We start from the raw sequence: 23,258 nt of genomic DNA, 5'->3' as shown, positions 1-23,258 counted from the left end.
ACAAACTTGCACATGTTGAACATTGTTTCTATAATTCTTTTCACATTCTTTTCAAAAATACTTTATCAATCCCAAAGGGAAATGAAACAATGCCATAACTCAAGTTATCCAATATTTATCGCAGATGATGATGTCTGTGGGCAGAAAGGATCTCCTGTAGCAGTCTGTGTTCCAGTGAATTTGAAGAAGACTGACTGAAGACATTCTGTTTATCTATGACAGTCTCTTGAAGGGGATTATAGGTTTGGCACATTATCTGTAATGCAAAGTTTTTGCTCTTACTGTAGACCAGTTTTATTCTTTATTCTGTTTTTTTGTTTGCATATCTCTGTGTGAATCTACTGGCTTTGATTTCTTTACAGTCACTTTGCTGCTGTTGCAAAAAAAATAAAAAAAAATTCTGCAATCAGAAATTTCTATTCTGTTTCTAACCTTCTATTAGAAATGTGATATTTGCTGTGGGAAATATCACTGGTCTCACTGGAGATGTTTTTAATCTTCGAAGAGACCCAGCGGTTCAAAAATATGTCCATCTGGTCCGTCTGTCAATAAAGTTATGAAGGTCTTTCAAATGTATTTATTTTTTTCAGGGCTTCAGTTGAGGTTTTACTAATTTCTAGGAATCTGTAAAAAACCTGGAAAATGATTTCTCAAGATTACCTTAAATCTAAATTCTACATTTCAAATTTAGATTTATAATCTAAATTCCTTTAGATTTCCTGAGTTTCTCAGTTTTTTTAACAAGTTGACAAACTTTCTTCCACATATTGGCACTGTGTGACACAGTGTTGCTGCTTCATACCTCACAGATCTTCTCCAGGGAAGGGACGAAGTAGTCATCGCAGACCAGCGCCAGAGCGCAGAACATGTAGACGGTCTGCGAGGAGAGATAAATATTACAGGAAGAAGCGAAGCGTGAGAAGCATGTGAGAAGTGATTCATCCACGTGAAGCTGGGTGAGACGAGCTCCGTAAGTCTGTCTGAGGAAGCCTCTGAATCAGCTGATGCTTTATAAAGAATTATAATTATAATGAAATTATCATATTCAGAAATCTTTGCTCTGCATTTTAGAAGAAGACACTGAATGTTTCAGTGGAGAAAAACATCTAGATTCTTCTTGTTGCTGTCTCAGTGAGACTGATCTGATTTCATGCCAGTTTAGAGAAGTTCATCGTTCATGGATCAATAAACAACGAGCAACATAACTACAAACAAGCAACATAACTACAAACAAGCAACATAACTACAAACAAGCAACATAACTACGATCCCACGCAGTTTAAATGAGGAACTCTGCTGAGTTTAATGCCCTGCTGGGCACTGAGAGCCCAGCAGGGGGAGCTACAGACAGACATGATCCTGAATCCCCAAAAAACTGTCAGGAAGCAAAAACAGCAAGAGCTCCAAGACGCCCATATAAGGAAATTACTTTATTATATCCATCCATCCATCCATCCATCCATCCATCCATCCATCCATCCATCCATCCATCCATCCATCCATCCATCCATCCATCCATCCATCCATCCATCCATCCATCCATCCATCCATTCATCCATCCATCCATGCTTTAGAGTGACAGGAAATGTGAACAACCAAAGAATCTCTAGTTTTTACACACATGGCAGTGAGAATCTTTCACAGGCTGTTTACAGGACGGCTGCAAAGTGAGGGCGGGTCGCTAACTGTCTCAAGCTGTGAGTCACTTTGGTGAGAAATGAAGAGTCATCAGGTCTGAAAACACAGCTGAACCTCTCAGCACCTGAGTGAGGTGTGAGGTGTGTGAGAGTCAAGCATGTGGAAAAGGAGTGTTGCAGCATCAAGGGAAAAGGACGTTCAGCTTCATCCTGAGCAAGAAGCAGCACTTTAACACCAGCATGTGATCAAAGACTTCATGACCAGAGACGCTGCATCTGATCTTAATGTGGAGCTTTTGAAGATTTATTTCAATCTTTGTGGTTTTTCCTCTAATATTTGGTCAAATGTCCCTTTAAAAAGTTTCTACTTGACCAAACGTTTTGTTGTTGCCATCAGATGTTCACACAGAAGCTCATTTAAACTGTTTAGTTTCCTGTTTTTAAGCATAATTTACATATTTTCAGTGAAGTTCAGGTTAATTGATTATTACGATGATCAATCAGATACAAAATTGGCTCTTACATCATGCATATGCAAATAGAATGATTCAATTTATTTCTTAAATAATAAACATGTCATTAGCAAACACTTGATCATTTGTAGCAAAGCATCTGCAGCTAAAAAATGCTTCTGACATCATCATGTGGAAAGCTCAGGCCTTTCTGCTCGACTTCAGGTGGGATGATCAGTTTTTCAATTAGCCAATTTAATAATTGGAAAGCAAAAGGCGCTCGATAGGAGATTTTTCTTTTACACAATTCGAAGCTAAAACTGCATCTTGAGGAGTTTTCAGTAGAATATAAAATTTCATTTTAAATGCAAAATGTTTGTTTTTTTGAGCAAACTCAGCTTAATTATGAGAATGTTGTTGTTTCAGCAAATTGGCCTTTTTAGAGTTTATACTCAAGTTACTGATTAATCAATTAGAGAATTACTTTATGATTATTTGAATAACCGATTAATGATGATTAATCCGATTATGAAGTTCTACCCTAATTCCATCCACTTCCAGCAATGTATCAGTTTCGCTAGACTTAACCAAGCCCTCAGGATGACGCCACCACCACTATGCCTGACAGTTGGTTCTTGTCTTTGACGCCTAATGTGGACTCATCCAAACTGTCTTCAGAGGGCATTCAGTTGCTCTATCTGAAAATGTCAGTCGAGTTTAAAGGTGGAGCTTCTGGAGAAATGATTAACTTCCCCAAAAGTTTCCAGTTTATCAGCATTTAGTTTTTCCTGAAAATCCTCAGCAGTTTCCTTTCACGTTTCGGATCAGATGGCAGAAACTCGGACACTAGTCATACCACGATGAATGGCTGCACACTGTGTTATGAGTGAAAACAGCTGAAGGCAACTTTAATGCTCTGAATTTCAGCCGTGAAGAAGGGAGAACATTACATTTCAGAGATGATCTGTTCTTTTTTCAAACTCTAGAAACAAATGGATAAACGTCTTTATTAAAATCTCTTAATAGCAGCTTTAGAAAAATGGAAGCATCTGGATTCAATCCAGTGTTTGAGTCAAAATCCCTGAATAAAGAGCAGATGCTGCAGCAAATGCTGCAGCAAACGCTGCAGCAAATGCTGCGTTATTCAGGCCACATGAGCTGCACAGCGATGTGGCATCTGTTCACATTTATGTTATTTTCCATGGCTTTAAATGCCTGCTTGTTTCCATCTTCATCCACTAAATTAGCAGGGATGCAAGCATTCCAGGTGCTGTTTGGTTTTCACTGGAGACGAGGAGCTGCAGGTGGAGAGAAACCCACCAAACACACAGCCTGCTTCTGATTGGTCAGAGAGCAGGATTGTTTTTTTATTTTAGGGATCTCGAGTTTAACAGGCAGAGGATTTGCACGGCTACTGTGTGATTAACAGTAATAAAGTGACTCAGTAGGAGCAAGCAGAGCTGCCAACATGGTTTGCAAACTGGAAAAACACTGCCAGTAAAAAAGGACCTTATCATTAAAAAGGATCCAAGTGAAGTTTAAAACCCATCAACCCTAAAAGGAGAAGATAAAACACAAAAGGAAAGGGCCAAGAGTTACACCTTGAGGAAACTCCACAGGAAAGAGGAGCTTTAAATGGATCTCAAATTTTCTGCATGAACACAGAAACTTCTGCCGTACAGATATAAACCAGTCTTACTCTTCACGTTCTGCTGACTCCTAATCTTAATACCTGAACCGAAAAAACTTTCATAAGCCAGAATATGAGTATTCAGACCACCTGTCAACTCAAACAAAGCAACAGAGTGAAGATGAAGGTTCAAACTGATAACAGATCAAGATCTTTATTTTTTTAGAGCAAAAAATAAAATAAAATTTCAAAGTAAAATCTATTCTACAAAACACCTCCAGCTGCTGAGATGCTTAGCTGCAGTTAAGACTTTTCTTTCAGTATATAAAACCTTTTTTATGATTATTTTCTAGTTATCTTCACTTAAATTTTAATTTCTTTCCTCCTAATGAACAAAACTTCACTGAATGGAAAATAAAATAGCATTTCTGATTCCACTGGTCTCATTCAGTTTCTAGATATCCAACCAAACAAAACAAACTGCTAAAAGTTTGCTTTTAGTGACAAAAACAGCTAAGTTCATTAATTAATGCCTGCATTTCATATTTCCAGGCTTATTAACTGACTCAGTGAAAATATGCCTGAGAAAATATGATCTTACAGCCTTATTTCTCCCATTTCATCAGGAATCCTCCACATCTACTAATTATTCAGGAATCTTACTATATAGAGGAGAAAAACAGCTTGTTTGAGCCTTTATGTTAGCTTTGAGAAGCTCATGCTCATGAAACTGGACTTACGCAGAGCACATGCAGAGCCACAGCTCCTTCAGTTCTCTCCTTGTTTGTGAAGAAGTCGGTTGGAAACTCGTGCAGAGCTGGAAGAGATAGAAACCTGCAGTTAGAACAAAAACGTTCCCTAAAACAAGCCTTTAGGGAACAGGCGTACTCTGGAGAGAAACATGTTCCTCTGAAAAAAGAACAATACAGGAAGGAGCAAGAAAAATCCTGGAGAGTCAGGAGGGATCTTATTATATAGTAAATAAAAATAAATGAAGTTATTAGGCAGTGAAAACAAATGTTTGGAACAGGTGAAGATTTTTATTCCTGTTAAATCTGGATCAGAAAACCAGATCATTCTTCAGACTGTATGATTCTAAATTTGAGGTTTGATATTGAAATATGGAAAAAAGGAAGGAAAGAGAAAAGAAGAATGATAGGAAAGAAGGAAGAAAGAAAGGAAAGAGGCATTTTTATTTTTGAATAATATTTCAGTCAAACTTCTATTTTTATTCAATGCAAAAACAAATGAATGAAAATCTGCCAGGTTTGTCCCCCTCTCTCTTTTCACATAATGGTCTGATCCCACATCCTCACATGTGATTGGCCACAAAGCTGTCATGCTGCCAATCAAAACAAGGCAGGGCGGAGCCACTGAGAGTGAGAGCTGAGCAGCAAAATGGAGAAAAATGTCCGCTCTCTCTCTCCGTCCAGTTAGCTGTGGCTCGCTGTGCTCGGCGCTGAGCGAGGAGCCGACTCACGTCGCTCACTTAAAACACCCAAAACATCTGCGACAGACGCAGCACTAGAAGGAAGGAAAGATGGATTGATGTTTTCATACATTTTATTTTCTTCTTTCTTACTTGCGTTGATCTGGAAAATAATCTAACTGCAAACATTCCAGTGTTTTACAGGCTGTGAAGGAACACCAGGTTCTTTCTGGAACATTAAAAGCCCATAAGGTGAATGTAATCAACCTTGATGAGACTGAAAGAAGAAATCTGTGTGTAGAGAGCTTTTTAATTTCACCTCCATTTTCATGGACCTTCAGTTCCAACATGAAACAGAAAGAATAGTTTACAACTTTCCCACTGCCTTCTTCTCACACTCTTCCAACTTTCTGCAGCCCTCCTCGGCTTTATGTTCTGCTGAAGACTTCACAAGCCTGAAACAACCCAGAGCAGCTTGTAAAAAGCCGCAGAGCACACAGTCGTCTAAAGGTGACAGCTGGATGTGTTTAATATTAACTGCTAGGAGCCGGTGTGAGCTCCATCCAGCCCAGATACCAGGCTGGCAAACAAACAAACACATCACCGAGTTAGGCTCAAAGTCAAGAAGCAAAATTCAGCTCAACACTCAGTAATAAGCTAACTAACGTGGAGAAGAAGCTAACTCCCAAAGAGCTCATCATGTCTCCAAAAAGCGTGAAGCCCAGAGTCCCGGCAGAGAGAAGGGGAAGGGCTGCAGATTCCCACCGAACATTCAAGACATTTTCATACACATCAACACTGACAGGTTCCCCTGCACCGCGTCAGAGCAACAGTTTATGTGTTGCTACATAAATTCCCTCTGATTTCAGGGAAGCGGGGCAGTTATCGCATCGTTTATCATGATAAGATCATGAGAAAATCGTGATAAAATAATAATAAACTCATGATAAAATCGCATCGTGAGACAAATTTTAATTTGTTGTTTTCAACATTAATGATGTTTAAAACAGTCCATATTGTTGTGATTGCTAGTTTTTCTAATTTTTCCACTGTTTGTTCAACAGGAGTTTCAATAACTTCAAACATATTAACAAATGCAGTCAATGTGTAAACTTTAGTGACACAAACCAAACTTCTTTATGTGATTGGTGTCCAAAGTGGAGATTTGAGAAAACTCCTCCTTTGTGTTTGCAGATAGTGATTCTTTTGATTCTTCCTCTGAGTTCCAGTTTTATTGTATATTATTGACAATTAAAGTACCGTTTGTCTACTTCACATCTCTGTATTGCTTTTTGTTGTTCTCACATGAAATACACTGAAGTTAGTGGTTATTATGTCACAAAATGTGCAAAATGTTCAGTAAGTATGAAAACTTTTGCAAAGCACAGAGTTCTTGTTGGAATAATTGTATGTAAGTTATCCCATGTATTGTTTTCTTACTATGTATGTCAGAATGCTGTAAAACTGTTACTGTGAAGATTAACTACTTATTCTGTTTGATGTCCGGAACGAGATAGACTTAGACTTAGACTTGACTTTATTGATCCCTTGGGAAGACTCCCTCAGGAAATTATAGTTACCAGCAGCTCACAGGCAAAAATGTGGCACACAGTAAGCATACACTAAAGAATACAAAAAAATACAAATTAAATACAAAACAAAGAATATAAATACAACACAAAAGGAAATTATAGCAATTTGGTGGTACAAGATAATTGTGTTACATAGAAGAAGAGGCACACACAATATACATTATCAAAGTACTGTCTTTGCATCTCCTGAGGTTACAGTTTGTTTGTTGTCTCTGGGGTCATAAAGTTCAGTTCCTGAGACTTTGGGTTGTATGCAAACGACCCATTCTTCCTATCAGGCTGGACGTTGCTCTGGCCATCCGAGGTGACAGAATCATCGCTTCAAAGATAAAAGAAACACAGATCGATCCCAGGGGCATTGTATTCTCCTGGTCTTGTATTTGTATTTGTATTTGTATCTAACACTTAGTTGGGAATTGAGAACTGGCACTGTAGCTGTGTGATGAATTGTTTACCCAACGCCTTTTAGAGCTACAGTGCCCTTGTGTAACCAGGGTGACCTAAGGAAATAAAAGGCGTTGAGAACCAAGACGTACTCAGAGTGAGTTGGAGATTGTAACTGATGTACGTCTCTGGGACACTCTCCTCGCGAGTAAAACTTAACTGATGTGTTCTGTCTTCTTTCCAGGTAGTGTTTTACTAATGTTAGGGGTTTAAACCTGACAGTTCTCTACAATCTCCACTTTGCAGCAGAATTTTGCTCTTTAACTGAACCATTCAATCTCAGATTAGACAGATTTTGTAGGAAAATAATATTTATTTAAACATGAGCAGGTCAGAACAGAGTGAGTGTTTCCTGGAGGCAGGAGAAAGGCTGCTGGGCCCAGAATGAAAAGGGGGTCGATCCAACGCTGCAGCCACAGCTGCCAAGACGAACATTCAGTGATGTTAGTCAATGTAGAACAAGCAGAGGCGAGGCCAAGACATGGTGCATTATGGATGATGTTTGGAGACCGGAGGAAATACATGATGTCTGTGGATTATTCATGGGAGGAGAAAGGCAGGGATGGACGAGGCGTCCAGAACGCGGCAGCTCAGCTGATAATATTCCTTGAGTCTTTCTGTTGACATATCAGAGCGTTTGGAGAGTTTTTTAATCAGTAATTAGTGCAGCTGTGAATGGGGTCACTGGGATGAAGCTTCAGCTGCTGATAATGACTCCTGTTGCCTGAAGCAAACAACTCAGAACTCCCTGAAAACAAGAGCAGCGAGATTATTTCCTGTTCTTCAATCGGGCCGGCTTCCTCGTTCCGCGTGACGCACAGTCAGCTGCCGTCAATGTATCAATCAGCAATCAGGCATCGGTTCACAGGGGAACGCATTCCCTGCTGCCAGCATCAACCCAGCCTCGTTTAGCGGAGCAGAGGACAAGCGGCGAATCAGGATGCAGCATGGCCTCGTCTCTGTTGGATCACTCCTATTCAGCGTCTCTACAACAAAAAGGAGAGGAACAAAACTCTCCCATCAGACGGCTGCCACACAGAGGAGGCTGAGTTCAACAACCTGGCAGAGGTTGCTGAGGTTGCTCAAAGTCTCCCAAAGGTACAAAGAGGCCAGAAGATTTCCCCTCAGGCGATGACGGTCCTGCTTCATGTTGCATGGACCAAGTGCCGGGGCAGGAAGAAGAACTGGACTAGAGATCATGTTCAATCACGTTCAAACTGCAGCGGTATCAAACCTTCCTGCCTCTCTGGAGAATGACAGCTTCAACTTATTCAAGAAACGTAAAGAGGAAGAGCATGACAGCGGTTCAGGGTCACGGGAAAGGGAAGACAACCTTTAGTGTTTCCTAAAGATTGGGATAAACAGCAAACAACCAACACAAATTTCTTCATTTTCTCAAAGTCAAACTGAAAGAAAAACTTACAAAAGGAAAATTTAGATCTTATATTCAGACATGAGCCTTAAAAATGAATCTGTAGGAGCTGGAGGTTAGGATTTTCGTTCCTCCTAATGTTTTCAACCGCTGCCCAGCTCATCATCTCTGCCACGGCTGATGATGTCATCGCCTCTCGGTAAGCGGACGGGACTGTTACGTAACGCCGCCGAGGCTCCGTGTTTCTCCGCCGGAGCGCCGAGGGGGAGGGAAACTTTCCGACGCGTGTGTCAAGGATTGAGAACGGAAAAAAAGAGAGAAGTAAATCCTGCACAACTCCACTCTAAATCATGACATAACGCTTTTTGATCATTGCCATGGCAATGGACATGTATCACTGCTGGATTTGGAGACAGAGGAGATGGAGGAGTCGGAGGAGTCGGAGGAGACGGGGGAGACGGGATGAGCGAGGATGGGGTGTATCTGTGTGTGTTTTCTCCTTCAACATAAAATAAAACAATAAAAAACAACAGAAAGATGAAGAATGGGCTTCAGAAGAACGTGATTAAAATGTATTAATATTCACAAACCAAAAATCAGATGTGAAGGACTGAGAAACAAAAGCATTGAGGGATTTGGTATTATTTCTAATTTATTTAGGATCAACACTGAAGTCAATACTAGAGTTGATGATTATGATCATCAACGTAATCAAGAATGATTTCATTATTAATCCCACTTAAGAGTCTGAAGAATAAAGATGAGGAAATTCTAGCCCACAATGACAACAAGAAACGTTTAATCATTTCATGACGAAGGGAATTTAATATCATTATGAAAAGTGATTAAGTTGAATGGCGAAGCTTGGGGGAGGGGCATGATGTGGGCGGAGCTGTGGGTAAATGGGTGGAGCTTTGTGAGGTCAGGTGTTTAAATAATGTTTGGCTAGTTCAGGTATTTCATCTTCTCAAGCCGCATTTTCCTTTGAATATTTAAAAAAAAATATAAATAGGTGAATTTTCACACTTTGGAGTTACACTCCACAGAAAAGCCATGAACAAATGGAAGTTGACTCTTCATTGCGGTGGTTCAGGAATGACCCAGAAACCCTGGGATGGGTTGGAGGAGGCTGCTGAGGAGCAGGATGTCTGTGGACCCAGACAAACATTTACAAGCTAGACAGAAAGCAGCCAAATGAGTTTGCTTATTAACTGTTTGTAAATGTTTTTCCTTCTTGGGAAAACCTCGGAGTGATTTAAAATTAAGCTGACAAGGTTTACAGAATTGTCAGATTCTGATCCATTCATCCCTGTTTTCATTCGTCTCATCACCCTGCGGAGGACCCACATCCGAGCAAACATTTTCCAGCGGCTCTAAAACACACGTGTCTAAATGATGCATAAATACACGCCACAGCTGGCAAGAAAGTTTATTTTATATCCGAAGAGAATACGTTCGCTGAAGCGTGCAGGACAGAAAAAACGAGAAGAGCAGGACTAATATTGACTTTCCAACAGCTGTGTGCTGAAGCGTCATGCAGCCGTTGGAAAAACAAATTTATCTCCAAACATCCAGCAGTTTGTGTTTATCAGGGAGAGCCGATATCTGCTCTCAATCCATTCGTCTGGATGAAAATGACAGAGTATTCCAACAGCTGCAGAATTTTATGTTTTCCATCCTTCAGCTTGGAGAAAGACAAAAAAGAAAATAGTAATTTAACGTTAATTGAAGAGTCTGGAACGTTTTTTGAAATCCAGCCGTGTTGCTGCCGACCTTTCACCTCTTCCAGAGGAACAGCAGGGGTCGGCGTTAACACACAAAGACACAAAGAAATCATTAAAGCATCTTTTGCCACCGCTGGGGGCCTGTTTACAAGTTCCCCCTCGTGCAATTCTCGTGCAAATTGTGACCGCACATGAACGACTGGGGGCCTGTTCTGCACATGCTCAGTGGGGCGCTGGGGGCGTGACGATGATGTGGGCTGACACGCCATCGTAGTTACCGTGCAGAGTAATGTGTGACATTTAAGGACTCCTGCTCTGTTCCCTCACAGCCTCTTCTTTGTGGCCCATGGCGTGCGCTTATGCAAGGATGCAGCTCCTTTCTGCCCGGTGTGAATCTGTTTCCTCAGTCATCACGTGTTGGAGTCTTAGTTTATGAATGCGCAGCTGCAGCAGCAGTGAAGTGAAGTGAGAAGATGGATAGTAAAAATAGCAGTACTTTCTGTCCATTTTCTGAACAGAAATCCGATGAAATGACGATGTTCAGCCATCATGTTCTACTTAAAGGGAAGCTAATGTGCTGATAACTGAGCAAAGTCTTCATTTAGCATTTTGAATGATTTTGAAAATGTTTAGCACGCTTAACTTTCCCCAAGTTAGATGTGCTAAACTTAGGGAAAGTTTAGCATTAGCTACAACTAATGTTTATGATTAGTGCTTTAGGTTTAGCGCATCTCATTTTTTCGTTAGCGGTGCATCATGATTATGTTTCATCAGCAGCTTGTCAGAGACGGTGGTTTTGTTTTCTGAAGCTCATCAGTGGGGTCCTGCACCGGATGTCTGAAGATGATCTTTCAAAACAAACAACTCCTCAGGGATAAACTTGTAAAAGTTATTTGTGTCTGAGAACAGCAGAGCTCTCCGCCTCGGAGCGCATCTGTTTCCGTGGCAACCGCATCCAGCATCTATGCTGCATTTCTCAACACACAACAACCAGATCAGTCGGTTCTCACGTGGCAGAGAGCGGGCACAACCCCGGCCTCGGCGTAACGGCGGTGAGTCACCGGGAAACCATAGCAACGCAGGCGCTGCAGCCTCTGCCAGAGCCTCCGCTGCAGCCTCCGCCGGAGCGCCGCAGCCTCCGCCGCAGCCTCCGCTGGAGCACCGCAGCCTCCGCTGGAGCACCGCAGCCTCCGCTGGAGCACCGCAGCGCAGCCTGGCTGTGGACAAAGCTCACCTCCTGGTGACTCATCTCTGGATGAAGTGACTGCAGCGATCACATGAGGCGAAGCAGAGAGGTGATCTAATCTCAGTGAAGTGACAAGACGCATCAATGGAGGCCGTGGGAGACTTCCACACTCAGTTTGTGAAACGTGGTGAGTTATCAGAGCGATTATAAATAAACGCTTTGAAAGAAACTGAAGGCCCTGAATATGAGCTAAAAGAGAACTGGAGTTATGTTTATCGCTTTTTTTAAAGTAACACATTAATCCCATGTTGTAATGGCCTCAGACGCCCGCTCAGCTCTGCAAAGAAAATTCTGACACATCTGCAGAGTTGCTTTAAAAGGACGCAGCGTTGCGCCTCACGGCCACCGCTAACGAGACTCCAGCTCAGATATCACCGTCCACAACAATGATGGGGATTTTCCCTCCAATTTAAGCTTCACTTCCAACAACTTTCACTTCTTTAAAAAAAAAATCTGAGTTTCTTCTTGGAATTTGGCATGTTATCAGTGCAGGCTTTGAACCTGACCATGACTGAATGTTCTGCAGTTTGTGCCTGAAATAAATAAGAAAAGGAGACGAAGAGATGAAGCGAAAAGCCTGACAGAATCTGAGAGACGACAACCTGCTGCTGATCATCTACTGTATTTTTTACTGCAAAGTGGAAGAACAACTTTCAATTAAACATTTTCATTCAGTCACACTGAGAGAATAAATACTTCTGCTGAACCACCTCTGGCTTAAAGGCAAAGATGTCCGCTAGAAATGTAGACATTATTTATTATGATCTTAAAATGATAAAATTCTATATTTTTCCAGTGGATCTGAATGTGTCTATTTGTGTTGGAAATGCACTGTATGCTGTTCAAGCAAGAAGACTCAACAGAAAATGTTAAATACTTGGACACTGCAGGATGAGCAGGATGAGGATAACAGGAGTTATGTTCATATAGAACTTGTGAACTTTTCAGCTTATGGTTCTATTCATGCAACAATCCTCATAATCCTCTGAAATGCACCATACCAAAGAATGAAAGAGTAAAAAAATGTATAAAAGCAGCTTTAAAAAGCCTGAGGAAATATAACAACATTTTAAAAGATGATAACATATTGCATGGAAAGAACATATAAATAAACACATAATTAGATTAAAAATGCAGAATTGAACATCATCGAGATGAATAACTTCACATGTAATGTTCTGCATATCTAAGGTGTTTTTACTTGCTTATTTGATTTATATAACCAATTATGAAAATTTAAACAACTTATTGCAGCCAAAAGCTACTTTTCTTACTGAGTAGATGGTAGCAGACCTGATGTCTGCATCTGGTGAAACACCATACCTGCTGCTTTATAATATCGATAACCAGCTGAGATCATAACGTTTCCCAACTGTTTAAATTAGTGACTTTACTGGAGTTCCTGCAGCTTTTAGGGATTCTACAGTGAAATACTACATTTTAAAGGAAAAGACAAAATACTCATGGGACCAGAATGGTTTTAGGACTTGGTTTTGTTCCTAGAATTTATCTGTTTATAAAAACAGCATCAAAACCAGTTAGTCAGGCAGTTAATGACATTCTGGAACCATTACTAAGAACATTGTGATTTAAAGGTTAAAAATAGTTTGAAATGCAGAGAGTCAGTCTGGATGGAGCTTGTTCTTGTCAGCACTGCTGTAAGTAGTTCATAACCATGGAGGCTCACAGAAACACTGTGGAATCTGCATGTCCTCTGAAGCTGCTGGGGCTGCAGCTTCTGCTGCAGCAGACTGCTGCAGCAATAACAGGACAACGCCCGCTGAACTCAGGAAAGTCTTGGCATCGCTCGCAGTCGCAGGAAAAATCTTTAAAGGCATATCGAGTCCCTTCTACTCCTGGTAAACAATCAGAGCTCCGTAATTCAGAGGGGAAAACCTCCTGTGTTGTGTTTTGCAAACTTTGCTGCTTTCGTTCAATTTTTGGATTGTTGTGCAGTGATGAATGTTAAATTAGTGCAAATAAATGGATGGGTTTATGCTGGCTTTCAGTCAGCATGGTCAGATTGTTGGCACATGTGAAGCTAACCCTGACCCTGACCCTAACCTAACCCTAGGTGAAAAAGAAAACAATACATACAAATAACAACTGAAACAGAAGTGCAATAAAAGAGAGCTAAGAAAAATATGCTAATGTAAGAAGATGTTCTAACACCACATTTAAGATAATAATAGCATTGTCATTATTTAATATCACAAATAAATATGCAATGTTTTGCACATCTACATTTAACAATGCAGAATTATTTTCTGCAGTGCATGAACACTGCAGATCATACAGTGATTTTAAAGTCGCTCTCTTGTTAGCCCATTAGCACAAGTGTTTCCATCATTGGTCATAACGATAAAATAAGAACAAATTTTTGGTTTGAACAAGATAAAAATCTAGATAGAAGGATAAGCTTCCTTGTTTAGCAAATTTTGTATCTCATTTTAACAATACAATTTTTTGCTTTAGTAACATTCTGCTGCTGAATTATTTATTTTCTATTTCTGGCAGTTAAGGGCTTCCATAGTGACTCACTGGAATATCAGCGCAAAATATGTATCTCTGAAGTTTATTATTCTCAAATGTCACCTTTGAATTTTTTGTTCTGCTCAGGATCTGATCAATGATTCTTCCCATAGTAACAGCTTCCACACTGAGGAGTGTTATGTTGCACTCAGCTAAGGTGTGTTCCCTGGTTAAGAGTCAACACACAGATTCAGTTATTACTGCTGGAAACTGGAGATCAGGACTGAAATCTGGATGCAGTGATGGACCTGAACTTTCAAAATAAAGACAATTACAAAGTCGGCCTTCTATCACTTGAAGGACATTTTCAGGATTAAAGGACTAAAGTCCCAACAAGATCTACAGAAGCACATTCATGCGTTTGTCTTTAAAGCATCAACAAGTGATACCAACGGCTTTTTGTGGAGGATTACGGGTCTCATTTAGTTCCACATGTGGAAGTAGCTCGGATCAGATTTTTGAAAGTGAAAAGATCAGAATCAGGATGTTCAGTCTGCTGTGAAAAAGTCAGATTTGAGACGCATTCTAATCATAACTTCACTGATTCCTTCCTCTGTGTGTCTCTGAAGGAACATTTTTCCACATAAATTTAACATATTTGGCAATAGAAATCTTTGAGGCTTGTTGTTCAGAGTACCACAGAGATACTTTTTCAAAAACGAAGCATGTTAAAGGCAAAACTTTTGGTCATGCCTGCCTCTGCACCTCTGAGTGAAAAACTGGAGGAAAATGAAACGAAAAGCAGTGAGAAACAAACAAAACATCACCATGGATTAATGTTGTACAGGAGCTAAAACAAGCCTAGAACCAGCAGGAGTTGATGTAGAGGGAAGGTTCTGACTCGGCTCGGCTAATTGCAGTGATGGATCGGTCCAGTTCCCCTGAGCTCCAAGCTCCTGATCCTGCAATAACTAAACAGGATGACTTTGCCAAGCTGCACGTTTGGTAGTTATGAAGGAACTTTGCCATCATCAGTAGCAGCAGCCCAGTGATGTCACTGCAAACACCAAAGCACCAATTCCTCAGAGGAAGCCGGTCCGGGCCGCTCTGTGGGTCAGATTAAGATTTGATTGATGACGGGCTGACGGCGAGACCCCTTCATCAAACACTCGCTGGCTGCAGACACGTGAAGAAGAGCCGGGAGGAATCGCCCGTGAAGCGAGGCGAGCGCCTCGCTGCAGCAGAACCCGGCAGCTCCCTCGCATTAATCAATACTGCTCCCAAACTTTCAGCCAAAAACCGCAGGCGCTCCAACACACAGCGCATTCCTCACAGGGAAGCCCCGATTAAGTCACTGCAGCTCGCTTTTAATAACAGAGGAGGAGGAAAACACCCTGGAGAGAGCAGTCACATGGAAGGAGGAAGCAGAGGGGAGACGGAGCACAGACGGTTCACCGCTGAGCGTTTACATGGGATTTCTGCGTTAAAGAGGGGAAAGATAGGAATACACTTCTCTCAAAAACTATGAGATGTTTTGGGTTTAATCTCAGAAAATGTTTGACATTTGGAAACGTTTTGATTTTCAAAGGTTAATTGTTTTTTTACTTTTCTAAGTTTTGTTCTTGAAAATTTCTGAGATTAATCTCAAAAGTTTTTTTCTCGCATTGTTTTACCCTTTTAAACTCATAAATGTCCATGTTTTTATTATTTCTAGGATTAATATCAACTCTTTTTTTTCTAGTAAAGATATGACTCAGAAATTTGCTGTTTTTTTTCAAATGAGATTTTTTGGCAGAAATCTAAAACTTTTTTTCTATCTCCAGTGATCAGATTGTTCTGTATAAAACTCAACAGTAATATTTATTGCAGACGGAAGTACAGATTATTTTAATGTTTTGATGAAGAAACTTTACGCTTCTGAGACAAAGCTCGGCTCAGAAGTGCTAAAATGAACAACTCTTCATTAATTAACATTAAACAAAAGCTCATAAATAAATATCACTTCATTAGCAGAAAAAGGCAATTCCCAGAAACCACTGTTCTTTTTTCCATCTTCACTGATAAATGATGCTCTGATGAGGAGGAGAGGACAATAAACAAGGGCCTGAAATCAGCAGAAGCAGCCGGCTTCTCATGATCAAACTCATGGAGGCGTTTTGGAGAGGAGAAAATGAGCAAACGAGCAGCTTTTCCTTCCCTTCTGCTTCCCAGCTCTTGATCAGCAGGTTTCTAATTTCAACCGACAATCAGCTGGAAGTGAAGAGTTCGCATCATCAGCTAGCACTCTCAGGAAACACAGGAGAAGCTGCATGATCACTTTATTAGTAAAGAATAAAAACAAGATCAGTAGTCGGCCTGCAGTGGATGATAAGATAAAAAAAGTAAAGTGCAACGCACCCCAAGGTTCAAATAATTCAGTTTAAAGATACTTTTATGATTTTAAAGGTCAATTTAAAAAATGATTTGTGGTGGTTTAGCACCAGAATCACTTGCAAATGAACAATTTGCGGGTGATTAGCAAATTAGTTAATCCTGGATTTTTAGACAAATCCTGTCTAAAAATATCCATTTTAATAGTTCAAACACCAAAAATACTTTAAAAACATTAATTCACCCAGTGGAAACTGTTGTGGAGCTAACAGAAGCTAGCATCTCTGGGTTCAGCCAATCAGCACCAAGAAAACTAAATTCTCATTTTCTTTTAATTAATTTAGATAAGCTCTAGGAAAAAAAATATGTCAGTAGGCAAATTTCTGAGTAATTTAAATAATAATGTAGGGCTGAAACGATTGATCATGATTAATCAACTATTGAAATAACTGTCATCTACTTTAGCCATCGATTCATTTTTAACTGCAGAATAAAGATTGAAAACAGAACATTTACTTAAAAACACACTCAGATCAGTAAATGTATAAACATTTATATATTTAGAGGATACAATGAGAAACGTCACTCCTTGATTCCTCTGTGGGATTTTGGATGGAAACTAGAAGTCAGGTGACACTGATCAGGAGTATTGATCAAGTGTCTCCATAGAAACAGGACTTTTTGCAGCGTTCGGGGCGTTAGCTGAGCGCCAGGACGACAACAACCACCGAAGGGAAGCAGCAACTGCTGTCCATCAGTCTGTGAAGAGTTTCCGGCTAAATCATTTGAAATCCGTCCATCATTCTGCTGAGACGACGGTTACTAACTGGAGGACGAAGACAGCTGCCAGTTTCCCAGTGCAGGACATTCCATCACATAAACCCGCAGTGTCGACAATATGATGCTTCTTTTACCCTTATTCTCATTCAATCATCGCTTTTTAAATATCTCCTTAACTTTGTCTGAATTATCAGGTGAAGGATGACAATTACCCCAAACAGGTGTGTCTCCGTCTCAGGAGGACGGACCACCAAAGCGGGACAGGACTCTGAGCAAATGGAGGTTATAGAGCAGGAGCGGCGCTGTCCTCAGGAGGGAAGCGCGGGTTAAAGCCGCCGGGTTGGGCCGCTTTAAATTTAGCAGCAAGAGGAGGAAAGGAGCAGCTCCTGCGTCATCAGCGAGGGAGAGGAGTAAGGTGAACTTTGACCCCAGCTCCATTTATAGATGGAGGCAGGTAACCTTGGAAAGTGAGACGGGAGGCTGATGATTTCAGAGAGGTGACCGATCCTCTCCTTCATCTCAGTGTTTCTAACTTCGCTCATGTTTTAGTTTTACAGAAGTATTCACAACGCTAAAACTTTTTACTTTTCATTTCGTCACAACCTGAAACTTCTGGGTATTTTATTGGTGTTTCATGTGATCCTGCAACACACAGTTAGCAGCGCTTCACTGAATCCAGCAGACTGACCCGGATGGAGAGGAGAAAATGAGTTGTTTCTAAAAAGTTACTCAAGTCAATGTAACTGAGTAAATGTAACTTCGGGATTGTTATTGATTCAGATCTGACTGATGCGTACACTTTGGTTAAATGTCTTCAACCATGAATTATTATTATCCTTCCACTTCAGAACCGTACACTACTTTGATTTTCCTGAAATCCTATTGCAACACATCAAAGTTGGATGATGCTTCACTGAAGCGCCAGCATCAGTGTGGAAACATGAAGGGAAGAAGAAGGTGAGATGGAAACAGTCAGAAGAAGGTGAGAATGATCCAACGACGTGCAGGGACTGTGAAACCACAGCGGCAGCAGCACGAACGTCACCGCCTGCTGGAAATCATATGACCGCCCAAACTAGGTTAGTCTACATTAGGGGAACCGAAGACGGGAGAAACAACCAGAATGATTTGTTTTCCATTTTTTGCTTTTCTTATTTTAGCCTCCTCTCTCTATTCCTGAGCAAAGGAAAGCGGAGAACTCTTGTGTCCTCTTTCTTTCATCCCGCCTTACCTGGAGTGGTGCAGTTCTTCGGCTCTTCATCAATCTCCTCTTCCTCCAGGCTGCTGTTGGACGCCTCCTGCAGCAGCTTCCGTCCAACGCGTCTCTCCTGGCCCTCAGCCGAGGCAGGAAAATCTGGAGACATTTTTGAACATTTCATTTCACATAAAGTTTAGAACAATTTGAGTTGAAAGTGCGAATGCACATCTTCAGGTGTGACATATTGTATGATTTTTATCAATAACTGCAGGAGAGAGAAAGAGATGGGAGGCGGTGCAGAGACTCGTCTGCAGTAATGCAGCAAGTTCTGGTTGACAGATATGGACCAGAAGTTCTGGACCAGAAGTTCTGGACCAGAAGTTCTGGACCAGAAGTTCTGTGGTATTCCTGTGTCTGCTCTGGCAGCTTCTTGGTAAAACCAAGCTATCAGCATAATCAATAATCAACTTCTTCATTACCATTTTTTCTGTGCAGGTGTTTAAATCCTGTTTCAAGAGTCTAAAATAGTGGTTTTAAAAACCGGTCATTCATAATATTAGACGGGTTTTCATAAAATTGGTTTGATGTGGTTGATTGAGAGGAAAATATGACGGATGCCTTGAGGCTTCTGTGTCTGTGTGGGAAGTGAGTTGCTGGAATGCTTCGGGTTTATCTGACCTGCTAATTCACTCACTAAACGGGAAAATTCATGATTTTCCAAAACAAAATCCTCCTGGGAGGAGAGTGGAGCAACAGCACAGCCCACAAAGTGCGGCTCCCACTGTGGCTACATCTGCACATTCTTCCAGAAAGCAGCAGCTCCACAGAATTCGTTTCATCCTCCACGGAGCCCGGCAGGAGCACGCTGCCCTTTTCCACCCTGCCAGCCACAGACCCGACCCAAAACAGGGATTCAGATGGAATGAAGGAGCCGCTCAACAAGCCTGGGGGACGTATGAACTCCTCACCTATCTTTACCTCCAGCAAACGCAGCAGAGGCCTCGGCTCAGCTGCTCCGCCCTCTTGCTATCTGTCCCGACCTTCTGCACAGAGCGACCGAGAGGAGTGGGAATGATTAGAGTGGTTCGGCGAGGAGCGCTGCGCTGCCGCATGACTTTATTATTTGCATCATAAATATTAAACTCATATTCCTATAAGCTGGTTAACAAAGCGCATCGAGTTTGTTGGAAATGTGTGCAGAGCTAATACGCTTAGAGTCACAGCCAGAGGAGCCAGACGTGACATAAATGCCACATTTTTGTGCTTCTCTGTGTTACTGAAGGACAATTTAAACAATTCCTCAAGTTTTAAACTAATTTATCAGCATGGGAAGAGACCATGTCACCAGCGCTGATCATACTTCATAACTTCTGCAGTTCACTCTGACCACCTGGACCAAACCCTGATTATGATCAAACGTTCCAGTTTTTGGCTCCTGTTTCTCCACCTGCTCTTCCAGGCCTGAGATGGACCAATCAATTAAAACTATAAACTATGAAATGAACGATTAACTTAAATTGTGAACGGTTCACCTTCTGCAGCCTCAACACAACTTCCTCCTGACCCACATGGATCTCAGAGGTTTGATCTGGAGGCTGAGTCTGTGCTGCCAGCGCTTTGAAATCAGGGAACATTTCTCCAGTTGAAGTGATCAGAAACTGTCAGCTCCGGACAACCAGCGTCCCCTTGGAGATCACACTCGGATGACTGGTTTAGTTTCCTCCACAATGTTCTCTGCAAAGTGACGGATAGTCTTCAGATGTTTCCATCGCCGTTTAAAGCAAACCAGTCAAAGATGGAAAATATCTGCTTCGATGATTAAATGGGAATAATCCTGGAATTCCTCCATTTTTGGTTTAAACTGCCATCTCTTCCATAATTAAATCCTTCAGCACCAGAAGCAGCATTCAGTTATTCTGGAACAAACTGCCAGAAAACTGCAAAGATGCTGAAGAACGGAGACTAAAACTCTACCACCTTTGATGCAACTGGAACATTAATCAGTACATTTTAGGCATTTTTGCTTGATGATTTAGAAATGTTTGCTGCTTGTTTCACAGTTGGTTTTTAAGCACTTTGAACACCTTTGTTGATAAAAGATGATATGCAAACAAACTCGTCTCAGTCAAAATCAGAACCAACTCTTCAAATCTCAAGGAAAGTCGCTGTCAGTCCAGAAAACTTCGAGCGACTCCGGAGTTTTCTGACCACAGGTCTGAAACCTCAACGTTCTTTGAATGATTTAGTTCATTGTGATCAACACCAAACGCACATCGTTTCCTCTCCGGACGTCCCAAACGTTCAGAATTCACCAGCCGTTTTTCTGCTGCTCATCTTCATTTCAGTTTATTTTTGAGGTTGTTTCAGACGATATTTCTTGTCCCAAACTCTTCACCTCATTCTGCACTGGTGGCAACGAGACGATCCAGGAGTTCACAGGAACGTCTTAAACATCCTGAAACCTTCTGCTCTGCAGCTCAACTTTAAATTCTTAATAATCCAGAAATCAAAAACAAGCCAATAAATTGCAAGAATTTAGGGCCTGATTTCACAGCTCTGCAGGTAAAACACCTGAATTAAAAAACACCAATACAGAAATGTGGGTCTGTGCAGAAAGCTAAGTTCTTGCACAGAGAATGAACTTAATGTCTGGACTGAACTGCTTTTGCGTGAATGAATGTGTCCATCCAGTGTGACAGGGAGGAGTCCAGCCTGTTGCTCTGCTGAGGCAGACAGGTGATGCAACTCGCCTTCCTGTCGGGTTCAGGTGGGTTTGTAGTGATTTGTTGGTCAAAAAAGCAGGTGCGGTGCATTTGGCATGCGGACCTGTTACTAGTCCTGCTGGAAAATAAAATGAGCATCTCCATAAAGTCTTCCAGCAGAGGGAAGCTTTAAATGCTGTAAAATGTCCTGGTTGACTGTGGAGTTCAGAAAACCCAGTAGACCAGAACCAGCAGATCATCACTGACTCTGGTGGGTCTAGTCCAAGTCGCTGTCTTATCTGTGAGGTCCAACCTCAAGCACTGACTCAGCCCATGTCTGGTAAATGTCCCTAAAACTCTTAAAAAAACATCTTTGCTTTACTATCCATTCTACTCTCTGATCATCCATCATGATTGTGCATCTCCACACTTTTTCCTTCCACTAAATTTTCCATACATGTGCATAAGCCCTTCTGTGACTGACGTGGTTCTTCATGTGACCACCTCTCCCTGTCTTGATAGTGTAGAACACGTGTGTCCAACTTCAGGTTTGGGGGCCAAAAGTGGCCCGCCATGTGAGTCTAAAGGGCCACATAAATACAACCTTCAAGGTAAACAGCTGTGGCCGTTTAGCTTGAAGCTGATTTCTTTCTGTATATTGCCAAATTAACGTGAAAAGATTTTCAAAATGATTAAACATTAAGATGTTTTAAGATGAATACATTGTGAGCTGTTATTCATATTTTCACTTTGTTTTATTTTACTTTCTGCCATGACTCAGTTTATGGCTCAAAATAAAAATGAGTTGATTTTGACGTACCTGCTGTAAAACATAACATTTCTATGTTAACGGGACTTTTATTTAAAAAAATTTAGCAGTATGTAAAATTCTAGTTTTGGGTTTTATTAGCTCTAATCATTCAAATGAAGTGAAATAAACTCTTCGTTCATTTGTTTATCTCTGTTTTGCATTTTCATTTTTAGATGATTTATTCATCATCTGTTTGTTATTCGGAGGTTCGTGAAGTTTGTTCAGATAGAAAATAAATCATTTAACATGAGGCGATGCTGAAAGGACACAGTGTAATAATCAATCTTCAGTTCTCACCTGGATTTTCCCTGAAGTATGACAAGCCCTTCGCTGCCAGCAGGAATCCTCCGAACAAGCAGATCTGGATCAGAACCAGCTCCTTGCGCCGTTTCCGTCTCGCCTTCACCCTCCTCCGGTTCGGCGTCGCTCCATCCCGGCGCCGGATGCCCGGCGGAGACATCTCCTGCTCGGCTGCCTCATCCATGCGGATCCGCGCAGCGCCGTCCTCCTGCCTGCTGAAGCCGCCACGGAACCAGAGCAGGACGAACAGGAGCTCCGGTGGATCCAGGGAGCCGCTTTCTGCCCCCCGAAGTGAAGGAGGGAGAGAGGGGGCAAAAGTTGGGGAGTGATACCGGGGAGGTTCTGAGAGGCAAAGCGAGCCGAACCGAACTGAGCTCCTGTTTCAGAGAGCCGGGTTGTCTCCTAATGTCATGTCAGGATCTGGTTTCCGAGGCGGGGAGGCTGCGGGCGGCTGCGGGAGGCTGCGGGGCTCCATGGATGCGTGAGAAACAGAGAGGGAGCGGAGCGGGGCGCGCGCGCTCTCACGGCCACGCAACGATCTGGAGGCTGAGCTCTGCTGGCAGAAAAATGATAAATAAATAAATACATAAATAATAAAGCTCACAGGGCGGCCGCTGCCTGTCTGTCTGTCTCAACCTTCAGCACCTTTACATGTGTTTCAGGTTTTCCTTCCAGAGGCGTTCCTAGGATCCACTGGGGCCCAACCCAGAAATGAACTCGCTGACATCAACAGCAGTGAGAAGCTCTGAAGGAATGTTCCAACACATGTAATTCTGTGCACATGCAGGCCGATGATGGGCATGTCAATAATTTGATTTCCAGCTTGATAGCAATTCTGTTCATTTATATAACAGCAATAAGCAACAAATATCATTTTTCTAAAACGACCCAGAAGGGATGACAACATGCAAAAGCCACAAAACACAAACAACCACAACAGAAGTTATGCTAAAATGAATGTGCTGGTAAAACACTCATTTAAACTTGATCCTTAACTTCCGTTTTTACATTAATTCTTTTTTTTTTTATTTCCGTTTTTTGTAATAAACTTCTGCAAACCTCCATTCTAGCATTATGCTTAAGCAGAAGTACAGAAGTA

The 23,258-nt window shown here is 41.5% G+C and overlaps 1 pseudogene; it reads right to left on the bottom strand.

Annotated features, from left to right (window-relative positions):
- LOC129354046 (sodium/potassium/calcium exchanger 3-like) overlaps nt 1-22,449 on the bottom strand; it is a 34,472-nt pseudogene extending 12,023 nt beyond the window's left edge.
- Nucleotides 22,450-23,258: the final 809 nt, after the last annotated feature.

This window comes from Poeciliopsis prolifica, unplaced genomic scaffold, assembly GCF_027474105.1.
Source record: "Poeciliopsis prolifica strain line A6 unplaced genomic scaffold, Auburn_PproV2 SCAFFOLD102, whole genome shotgun sequence".
NCBI classification, from domain to species: Eukaryota; Metazoa; Chordata; class Actinopteri; order Cyprinodontiformes; family Poeciliidae; genus Poeciliopsis; species Poeciliopsis prolifica.
The sequence above is the reverse complement of the archived record's forward strand: the minus strand, read 5'-3'. Positions and strand labels throughout refer to the sequence as shown.